The sequence below is a fragment of the Vombatus ursinus genome, unplaced genomic scaffold (assembly GCF_900497805.2).
Source record: "Vombatus ursinus unplaced genomic scaffold, bare-nosed wombat genome assembly UNPS02014812.1, whole genome shotgun sequence".
NCBI classification, from domain to species: Eukaryota; Metazoa; Chordata; class Mammalia; order Diprotodontia; family Vombatidae; genus Vombatus; species Vombatus ursinus.
The window spans coordinates 81,940,040-81,951,633 of record NW_020954590.1 but is presented as its reverse complement, the minus strand read 5'-3'; positions in this window follow the sequence as shown (position 1 = coordinate 81,951,633).

Sequence of the window (11,594 nt, the reverse complement as noted above, 5' to 3'; positions counted from 1 at the left end):
GTGAATGGCAAAGTGTTTCAAATACTAGTTACAGTCTATTAGTTTATGGGATAATTGATGTTACCTTCTTAAGGTTAGAAAAAACAGTCTTAATGTAGGCCATTAAACCCCAACAAGGTAGATATTGCTGGGTCAGGTCACCCAAAACCTCTACTTGATTTGACATTTTGCTGTTATCTGGGAATCTTTCCCAGAGAAGTATGAGAACAATATGCATTCCATCTAACTGAGAGTCAGGGTATTTAGGCCCAAAAGGGACCTTAGAGAGCATCTATTTCAATGCCTTCCTTTTGCAGAAGCAGAAGCTATGTTTCAGTGGCTTGTTTCCAATGTTAGAGAGCTAGTAAGTGGCCAAGTTGGGATTTGAACCCAAATAATATAACTCCCAAACTGCTGTGCTTTCCACTATACAATGTTGCTGCCTCTTCTCCCTCTTTTTATACACTCTCTTCTCTCTCATATCTCCTCATACATTTTCCCATAAGTCTCTTGAACACTGCCCTGCCATCTCTTTTCCCTCCCCAATCATGCTGGGTTCCCTCCCCTTTTTTTTTAGCACTTATAGTGCTAACTCTGGCAAAAGCTCCATTTCCATGACTATGAGCCTTGCCCCTCAAGGAACCAAGAAAGGGCCAGAGGCACTCCTTCCTCATGCACACATTTATTTTTTCTATAATACTGAAAATGGCTGATTTTCTGGGACTTCAGTGTCCTTTTGGAAGATGTAAGTAAACAGTGACACTCTCCCCACCCTCAACACTCCAGCACTAATACAGCTTTTTGTTGTTGTTGTTGTTGCTGTTGATCAGTCAATTTCAGTCATGTCCAACTCTTTGTGACCCATTTGGGGTTTTCTTGGCAAAAATACTTGCCATTTCCTTCTCCAGCTCATTTTACAGAAGAGGAAAGAGAAGCAAAGTGACTTGCCCAGGGTCACACAACTAGTAAGTGGCTGAGGCCAGATTTGAACTCAGAAAGATGAGTCTACATGACTCCTCCCAGGTACTCTGGCCACTGTGCCACTCAGCTGCCTGTGCAGTTTCCTATAGCCTAGCCAGGCTGCACTAAGAGCCCCTCTATTCTACGTAAAACAGCAACTGTTAGGTTAGTCATAGAATTCCAAGAAGTTCATCTATTTTGTTTAGTGGTGTTGGACTCTTCCTGAACCCATTTGGGGTTTTCTTGGCAAAGATACTGGAGTGGTTGGCCATTTTCTTTTTCTGCCTCATTTTTATAGATGAGTAAAGTGAGGCAAATGGAGTTAAATGACTTGCCCAGGGTTATACAGCTACTAAGTATCTGAGGCTGGATTTGAACTCAGGTCTTCCTGACCCCCAGCCCAGCCTCTATACACTATGCCACCTAGCTGCCCAATATAACTTTTATTATACACATATTTAGTTTCTCCATTACCAAGTTTACCATGAAGACAAATGTCAGGTCATTCATTTATCTGTTGGACAGTTAGCTACCAATGGCAGTGAAAATGACTTACTCTGTGGATCTTGGTTGTGTTATTCAGTAAGTGATTTGAATTCCTGGGTACATAGGGTGAGGTCATAGGATTTAGAGATGAATAGACCTGTAGAGATCATCCAGTCTGTTTCCCTTATGTCAGAGAGTAGTAAACAAGTCCAGAAGTCCAGGTCCAGACCTGCCCCAAGTTATGCAAGTAGTAAATGGCAGACATGGGAATTGAATTCAGCTTGTCTCTAAATCTAGTGCTCTTTTCACTATTCCATCCTCCCCATGAAATACTCACGGAAAGATGCCTGGAGAAAGGCTGCTAGCACCCTGGCAGATCATCTGCGGGATCTGAGCTCAAGAGAAAAAGCCATAGATGGATTTTACTCTGTGATTTATGGAGGGAATACTTAACAATATTCAGATTATAGATACATTGCAGGTAAAGAAGGTACAGGGACAGGCTGTGGAAAATTGTGAAGGAGGCAAAGTTTATTTTTGGTGGGTCTTACTGGTGACTTCTAGTTCTTTTGTGTTCTTTTAGCCTCCTTTTTCTGCTTTCAGGATCCTGGTTCTCTCTGTTATCCTGTCATAGGGGAAAGTGATCAAATAAATTCTTATTAAGATATGTCACTTACCTTGCCTAGACCAGACATATTTACATTTTAAAAGAGGATTGTAGGGAGAAGGAAATATATTACATTAGTTCCTATTGCTGGGTAGGATGAGGCTGGTGGATCATTTGAGTTCAGGAGTTCTGAGCTACAATTGGACTAAAGCCAATTGGTTGCCCTCATTTGGTACTGCACCTGGGGGTGAGTCCCTGGGGGTGGAGCACCAGCAGGCTGCCTAAGGAGTAGTGAATCAACCCAGCTTGGAAAAATAAAGCAGGTTAAAACTTCTATGCCAATTAGCATTGGAATTGAGCTTGTGAATTGTTGCTACATTTCCAGCTTGGGCAAGATAGGAAGGACCAATCTCTAAGACAAAATAAAAGAAAAAAAAAAACCAAAGAGACCAAAAAAGCAGCAAACTTTTAGTTTGCTAAACTAGGGATGACTTTGGAAAAATTCATGACAGTTGGGGAGATTATGACACAGTTCTTGGAATTGTGTTCCTATACATGTTCTTCCCTATCCATATCTCTGAAGACTTCTTCACTTATAAAGGGGTGGGAGGTGGATTTGTGCTAGAGATCCTGAATTTAGAGTGTGAGAGCTTATTAGATAATCTTGTGAGAATTGTAAGGTTATGAGATCATAAGAAATACAAGAGCTGTCTCCCCCCCACTCATGTAACATGGTGGTATCAACGTGTGGTTGGAAGGGAGGCAGAATAGACATCTGTAGATTCTTCTCTCCCTGTTCTTCTCCAAGGGAGTCTTTTAATTCCTTCCAGAAGAAGAATCAGGAGGAGGAAGGTAGAGACTGGCCACTATTCTCCTCAGAGAAAGAAGATACTGATCTAGAATTATATCTCACTGTACCCTTAAATATTATTAGTCTAAAAGATGTGATTTTCAGGTTCGGTACAACTTCTGATTGCTGTTTCACTATTGGGGAAAAGAGGACCCCAATTCATATCCAAGACTTGACTCCCTTCCAACCAAATACCAGTTCCACAATGAACACACATATCAATTAGCAAATAAACTCATTTATCCAATTTGATAGCCAAACAGAAATCAGAGAAAGTATACACATGATGAAAATATCAGACAATATATAGTGAAGGAGCTCTCCCATTGGGAGTGAGGTAACTTAACTCAACTAAGAGAGAGAGAGAGTCACCCAAAGGGAAGTTCCCTGAAGTCTCTGGTGTAGCAAGCAGGGAAAAGAGACATAATGGAGACTGCCAGCTCCTGTCATGTCAACTTCTTCTTAGACTCTTTTTCTTCATTAACTTGAAGTAGCGTTGGCATCTTCCATCTTCTCTCTCAAAGCTGGAAGCCAGAAGCACCAGAAGTCTAAAGAGACTTAAAGCAACTTGAAGATAACTGGAAGAGGATTTGAAGAGAGCTCAAGAGCTCTCTTCGCTCACCAACTCCATCCCATCCCTTCGTGTAGGCTCAGGATATTGATCTCCTCCTATAAATAAAGAGTCCCATACCAATGGGCTTTGGGACTGAGGTTACACATGATTTTGTGTAGTGTAGCTTTCTGTTTATCTTATTTAAAGAATGTCATAGTTAAGAAATTGACCTGTGAAATATGAAGTTATTTCTGGCATGATAAAATGAAAACACTCTGTTATACTAAATTCTATTTGCCCAGGATTCATCATATGCTTCTATTTGTAGCTTTGGGAACATAAAGACATATATTTACTTAGTCCCTAGAGAAAACTGGATGCCGGAGAAAGAAATTTGAGTGTTTTATTTAGCACACTGATGGCAGACGCAAACAATTCAACAATACCATGCCAACTAGGACCAGGGGATACATAGTCAAAGCCAAAATGGTCCCTGCCCTCCCTGAACTTACATTCTACCAGATGATTTTACATGCTAAAATAAGACTTTAGAATTATTTGCTAGATACTAAAAGGAATCTCTCAATAATCTGTTTTTTTTTGGTATCAAATAAGAATCAAGCAGTCTCTCTCTCTATGTATATATATGTGTGTGTGTGTGTGTGTGTGTGTGTGTGTGTGTGTGTGTGTGTGAGTGTGTGTATGTATAGTATCCATTAGCAGACATCTTTGTGTGGTCAGCACTGTCTGACTATTTCCTTCTATGTGAATGTCAGTAGTTGAAAATAGTAAAGGTGCCTCACCTGGTACAGCTTCTGATTTATTTTTTGTCTTACTGTGGTTTGCATAGTTCATCTTGGGTATTTTGTGTTGTATTATCATGGATGCTTGTGCAGCTCACAAGGCCAATTATTTTTCATATGAGCTTGAAAAAATTATGTCCATTCTAATTTAACTTGACACAATTCCTGTTTTGCAATTGAATATGAAGGGTTCAGAATAAATAAAATAAGGTACAAGTGGCTGGTCATCCATTCATTCACTAGCACTTACTGTTTTTCAAAAAATTTTAATTCTTTTTGGGTCTACAATGGTCATTCTCAAGATGCAAAAGAAAACTTGGAAAGCCTGTGTTTGAATGAATAGCATCTTTTCTAATACTTTTATTATTGCGTCTATCACCTAAATTTTATTCTATATGTTTCTATTAAGTATAATCTTCTTTTATCTTTTAGTGGCAGGATAAAGTGTCATCTATAGACAGAAAGCATTTTACATATCTTGAGCCTTAATCCTCTAGGTTAGACTTTTCTCAAAGAAGAATTCAAATGATTTTCTTTATCTTTGGGACAGGGGAGGAAAGAATATAGATTGCTTTGGTATATACTATGGGAGAAAGAAATGGCACACATACTTTTTATTTTATTCACCACTGATTTTAAATGATTAGATTTTTTATAAGTTCCAGGAGTTTCTTTTTCCAGAGATCAGACTATTAGAACTATTCATCAATATGAAAAAAGAGTTCAGTGGTAAACAATGGGGAAAGGACTTAGGGGCCTTGGTTCTGTTTACCTTGCACATCTCACCAGCTAGAGTTCATGTGAGGCAATAAATACTACATGACAAGAGCAAGACTAGTCAGAGTTTCTTCTTTGCTTAGGCTGCAGCTGAAGGATTCATTGAATTTCTCAAGTAGCATCCCATGTTTTTCTGGTATTTCACTTCATCCTTCCATACCACCTTACCTCCTGTTTCCCAACAGTAATCTTTTAAGTGAGAACCTTGAAGATGCCAACATTCTCTTAGGTTTTCTGGAATCATGGAATATTAGAGTGGCAGAAACTTAAAGATCACTTCCTCCAACCCTTTCATTTCATAGATGAGGGTAGCTGATATAGTAGATAGAGTGCTGGGCCTGGAATCCAGAAGTCATGAGTTCAAATCTAGCCATAGGTATTTATAAGCTGTCTGACCTTGGCAAGTCATGTTTAATAATAATGGCATCTATTTCCCAGGGTTGTTGCAAGGATAAAATAAGATAATATTTATAAAGTAATTCATAAGCCTTAAAAGACTACATATATGCAAAATATATTATTATCACCATCACCACCACCATCATCAATCACATAGTTAGTCAGTGACAAAGCTAGGAGTAGAACCCAGGTCTCTGATTCCTGCTCTTGTATTTCTGTCATACCATACATTTACTATATTATCAGGATTTCTTAACCTGGGGTCCATGAACTTAATAAAAATGTTTTTTTTGATAACCATATTTCACAATAATTGATTTTCTTTGCAATCCTATGCATTTTATTTTATCCATTTAAAAACATTATTCTGAAAAGGGGTCCATAGACTTCACCAGATTGCAAAGGAGTCCATGGTACAAAGACAGTTAAGAGCTCCTGCTCTACATGGACTAGAGTAATAGTTCCCAAAGTTTTTGAGTTTGAAGACCCTTTAAAAATGTAAAACAATTTCATAGACTATTACAAGATAGTAGTTGTACTTTTAGTATCTATTGATTGAGAAGATACATGACACAAAGCTATTACAATTTCACTAATACTTTTAAGTGGATTTGTTTTTCATTAATTACAGCAGCATTTGTGTATGTTTGAAAAATAGTAATAGAGGATTCTGGGAAGATGGTAGAATAAGGCAGGTAATTATTTGGCTCTCCCAAATTCCCCCCAAACAATTCAAAATAACTCTTTAAAGTGAACTTTGAGTAGCATAAATAATTAAAAGTTGGGGTAAGGTAGTTGTCCACCTAAGATAATTTGGGAGGACATTTGGAAAGACTTGACCCTGGGGGTGGTGGTCTGGCCTGATTGAAGTGGAGATACCTCTAAGCAGATACCAAGGAATCAAGGAACAACAAACCTTGAGGGAGGGGTGAGGACAACTAAATTAAAAAACAAGAAGCCCCACAGTCAATGTGGGGATTAGGCAGCTGATGAGAAGAAAGTTGAAAGGCCCTCTGCTGGTGCTGGACATAGGGGCCACATGCACTGACAAAACAGGGTCCTGGGCTGTGACTGTGGGTTAGGTGGAATGAGCACACACCAAGGCACAGAGGGTGAGGCCCTGCTGGCTATGGGCACTCAAAGGAGAATGGAGTCCCTGCTTTTGGTTCCAGGGCAGAGGAGTCAGCTGAGGCTTGCAATCTTGAGAGGAACTGCAGGGAGCAAAAGCATTTGGAATAACAGCATTGCTGGGAACCCTGGTCATGTCTCAGGGGTAGAGAAGAGTATCTGAGGTCAGGCCCCCATGCAGAACTCAGAACATAACAGCACAAGAACCCTGAAATCTGAAACATTATTCTCCACACCTCATGACAAGAAACTATTTCTAGTAAAAAAAAAAATCAACAGACAAGAAATAAGCTGCTAAAAAAATGAGTAAGCAAAAAGAGAAAGAACCCAACCATAGATAGCTACTATGATAATAGAGAAGATCCAGGTTCAAACTGAGAGGAAAATAGTGAAGTTAAAGCAGCTGCTTCTACTTCAAAGAAAAAGCAAAATGGTCACAAGCCCAAAAAGAGTTTTTGAAATAGCTTAAAAAAGACTTTAAAAGTCAAATACAGAAGTTGAAGAAAAATTGGGAAAAAATGGGTAATACAAGAAAATGAAGAAAACTATGAAAAGAAAACCAACCAATTAGAAAAAGAGACCCAAAAACATACAGAAGAAAATAATTTTTTAAAAATTAGAATTGGGCAAGGGCAAGCTAATGACTTCATAAGACATCAATAAATAATAAAAATAAAATCAAAAGAATGAAAAATAGAAGAGAATGTGAAACATCTTATTATAAAAACAACTAATTTGGAGAATACATCCAGGAGAGATAATATAAGAATTGTTGGACTACCTGAAAGTTATGATAAAAAAGAGTCTAGATGCTATACTTCAAGAAATTATTAGGAAAAATTGCCTTTAAGTTTTAGAATGAGAAGGTAAAACAGAAATTGAAAAAAAAATCCACTGATCACCACCTAAATGAGATCCCATCATGAAAACACACAGGAACATCATAGCCGAGGTTTGAAGTTCCCAGGTTAAGGAGAAAATACTACAAGCAACTAGAAAAATGAACAATTTAAATATGGTGGAACTACAGTTAGTATAACACAAAATTTAGCAGTTTCTACATTAAAAGACTGAAGGGCATAGAACATTATAATTCCAAAGAGCAAAAGATCTGTATTTGCACCCAAGAATAACTCAGCAAAGCTGCATAATCATGAATGGAAAAAAATTTGGTATTTAATGAACTAAAGGACTTTCAGGTATTGAAAGAAGAAAAGACCAGAAGTGAATGGAAAATTTGACCTATAAGATTCAGGAGAAACACAAGAAAATAAACATTAAAGACAAATTATAAATTATTTAATAAGGTCAAACTGTTTACTTCCCCCCCAGGCACTACCACTACTAGCCATAATCCCTTCCAAACACTTATATTTTGGGTTCTACCCAGTGACTCTGGTTTCCCCTAGGCTTTTTTCTGCTGTTTTTTTTCCTTCCTTCATTTATATGGCTGTTTCCTCTGATATTTATTTCTTATTCTGTATTGAAATGACTTTCAGTTTTACTTTCTGAGTAGTGAAAATTTCAATGTCTCTTGAAGAAATAGACATTGCTCTCTCCTTGCTCTGAATAATAATGTTTAATATATCCATCATACACTTCATGGAGCTCCACTGAGTCAATTTTGATCTAAATTAAGAGTCTGATTTTGTTTAAAGGTCTTGTGGATGGTTTTTTTTCCATGTTGTCAAAACCATTGTTTTCTTTTTTAAAAAAATATTTTTTACTATGAACTTAACAACCACCGACAAACACAAACATCCCAATATACAAAGAACAAAAAGTATGTGAGATTATGAACTTCTGCACAGTTTGATTTTAAAAGTGTGTATTAAATTCATCAAGGTAGTAACAAAATTGCCCTGCTTATTTGTGTTACCTTATGAACTTCTCTTTGTTTTCTTCTGTGTATACTTAAATATTGTTGGTGCTCTTTTTTTTCTTTTTAAAAATCTGTCACTTCCTACTATTTCCCCCTTCCAATAGAATCCTTCCCCTGTCAGTCAATCAGTAAGAATTTATTAAGTGCCTACTCTCTGCCAAGGACTGTGCTAAACTCTGGGGATAAAAAGTAGAAAGGCACAAGACCTGCTTTGTCCTTGAGGAGCTCACATTCTAATGAGACAGACAACATGTGAATAACTATGTCCAAATACATTATATATATATAGGATAATTAGGGAAAAAAATCAACGGAGAGATGACACTAGAATTAAGAGGGGTTGTAAAAAAGGCTTCCTGTGAAAAGTGAGATTTTAGCTGGAACCTGAAGGAAGCCAGGGAATCCAGGAGGTAGAGATGAAGAGGTAGAACATTTTAGGCATGGGGGACAATGAGAAAAAGTGCCCAGAGCTGAGAGATGGACTGTCTTGTTTGAAAAATAAGGAGATCATTGTCATTGGATTGAAGATTACTATGCAGAATATAAGAAGACTGGAATGATAGGGGGAAGGGCTAGGTTATGAAGGACTTTGAATGCCAAACAGAGGATTTTGTTTTTGATCTTGGGGTCAATAGGGAACTTTTGAAGTTTATTGGGTTTGGGTGGGAGGGTGGGTATGACATGATCAGACCCACACTTTAGGAAAATGACTTTGGTGGCTGAATGGAGGATGGACTGGAGTAAGAAGAGACTTGTGGCAGGCTGATCAACAAAACAGCAGACTATTGCAACAATTCAGGAGTGAGGAGGTGAGGGCTTGCTCCAAGGTGGTGTGGTAATATTAGGGGAGAGAAAGGGAAATATTCAAGAGATGTTAAAAAAAGGTGAACTTGACAAGCCTCAGCAACAGAATGGGTGGGGGTGGTGGTATGAGAGGTAGTGAGGAGTCAAGGATAATAACTAGGTTTCAAGCCTGGAGGACTAGGAGGATGGTGGTAACCTTCCCAGTAATAGGGAAATTTAGAAGGGGGCAGTATTTCAGGGGAAGGGAAAAATGAATTCAGTTTAGATATGTTAAGCCTAAGATATCTACTAGACATCCAGTTTGAGTTATCTGATAAGCAGTTGAAGATGTGAGACTGGAAGTCAGCAGAAAGGTTAGAGCAGGATAGGTAGATTTGAGAATCATCAACATAGATATAGTAATTGAATCCAAAGGAGTTGTGAGATTACCAAGGAAAGTAGTGGAGGGAGTAATGGAGGGAGACGAGAAGAAAGGAGGACCTAGGACAGAGACATGTGGGACACCTATGGTCAGAATGTGTGAACTAGATGAGGATCCAGGAAAGGAGACTGAGAAGGAGTCAGCTGATAGGTAGGAGAACCAACCGAGAATGGTATCCCCAAAACCTAGAGTCAAGAGATTATCAAGAAGAAAAGGGTAATTAGCAATATGAAAAGCTGCAAGAGTGATAAAGAAGGATAAGGATTGAGAAAAAAACCATTGGATTTGGCCATTGAGAGATCTTTTGGCAACTTTGGAGAGAGTAGTTTCAGTGGAATAATGAGATCAAAAGCCTGATTGTAGGGTTAAGAGAACGAGAGGAAACAAAATGGATGGTGTTGTTAAGGATTTTAGCCACAAAAGGCAAAAGAACTATGGGATGATAATGGCAATGGAAGGATAAAGTTAGGGTTATTTTTGAGAATGGGGGAGACACAGCTTGTTCGTAGGCAACAAGTAACAAGTATAATCAAGTTAAAAAAGTCAACATATAAGCAATGTCTGAAAATATATGCTTCACTTCACACCTCTGGTCCATCTAGGGATGTTATCTACGAAGAGGTGAGAAGCATATTTTTTAAGTCTTCTGCAGCAATGACTAGTCATTGCAATTTTTAGAGTTCTGAAGGTTTTCCAAATTGTTTACTTTGACAATGTTTGGTTACTATATAAATAGTTCTCCTGAAAAAAAAAACAACTTCATTTCCATTTAAAGATTCAACAATCGTGGCAGTAAAGTAATATTCAAGAATGGTCTCAGTTTAGGAAAGTAGACAAGACAGAAGGTTCAACTATATGAGGGATTTATACTAGGCAAAACTCTATGGATCAATCCTTTTCTTCATAGCTGTGTCCTCCTAATCTCATAGTTCTCTAGAACATGGTCCACAGATCCCTGGGAGGCCCTGAGACCCTTTCATGGGTCTCCTGAGGTCAAAACTTTTTTTCATAGCAATACTAAGATATTATTTGTGTGTTGAAATATTTTTTCCCTTTTCTAACTACATATCTGTGTGAGGCTAGGATTTTCTTCATATACCTCAACAAACAATGCATTTCAATAGATTAAATCCAGAAGCAAGTATGATAATACAGCTGCCTTCTATTTAGCCAGATATTAAAGAGATTTGCAAAAAAAACCATGTAAAACAAAAAAAGTCACTCTTCTAACTATTTCTTTTTGCTTTGGAAAATTATTTTTCAAAACATTTATATTAACTAGGATGTTCTAAAAACATTATATATAATGTATTTATTGGTTATTTTAAATAAATAGATATATAGCTTAAAGGTTATAATTTTAAATTTCAAATATGGCAAATATTGATAGATATAACCCACGTAAACAAAAGATCAAAACATTTGAGATCTGCTGCCTCAACCTTTTAAATCAAATGTAGATCCATAATTAGTCATCAAGAAACCCAAGAGCATAACTATAATCCTTTGTCAATAATCCCTTGTTAATTCACAGGCTCTTACAATAATGGGGACACAATTATGCTGTGAGAATCATGCTGATAGAATGTGTTAGAGAAAATGAAATGTTATTTTATAAGGACACACACAGTTGTGTAAAAGCCCAATGCCATAACTATGGAGGAACACAAGAACATAAATTTCTAATATTCACAACCTGTCAGGATGATGAATATGAGAGTCCAGCTTTTGAGAAATCTATTCTTGGTAACAGAGTAATTTCAACTGGGAAAAACAATCCTTGATCCAGTTAAAGGATTGCCTAGAGATTTAGCAGTCAGATAAAGCCTGCTTATTTGGGATAAATCTGCTTTGGGGATTAAAGATTTTAAAATCTTGTCTTGCCATATATTTAGAACTATTAAAGTGACCCACAATAAAAAAAGATGTCTAAATAATTTTAGTC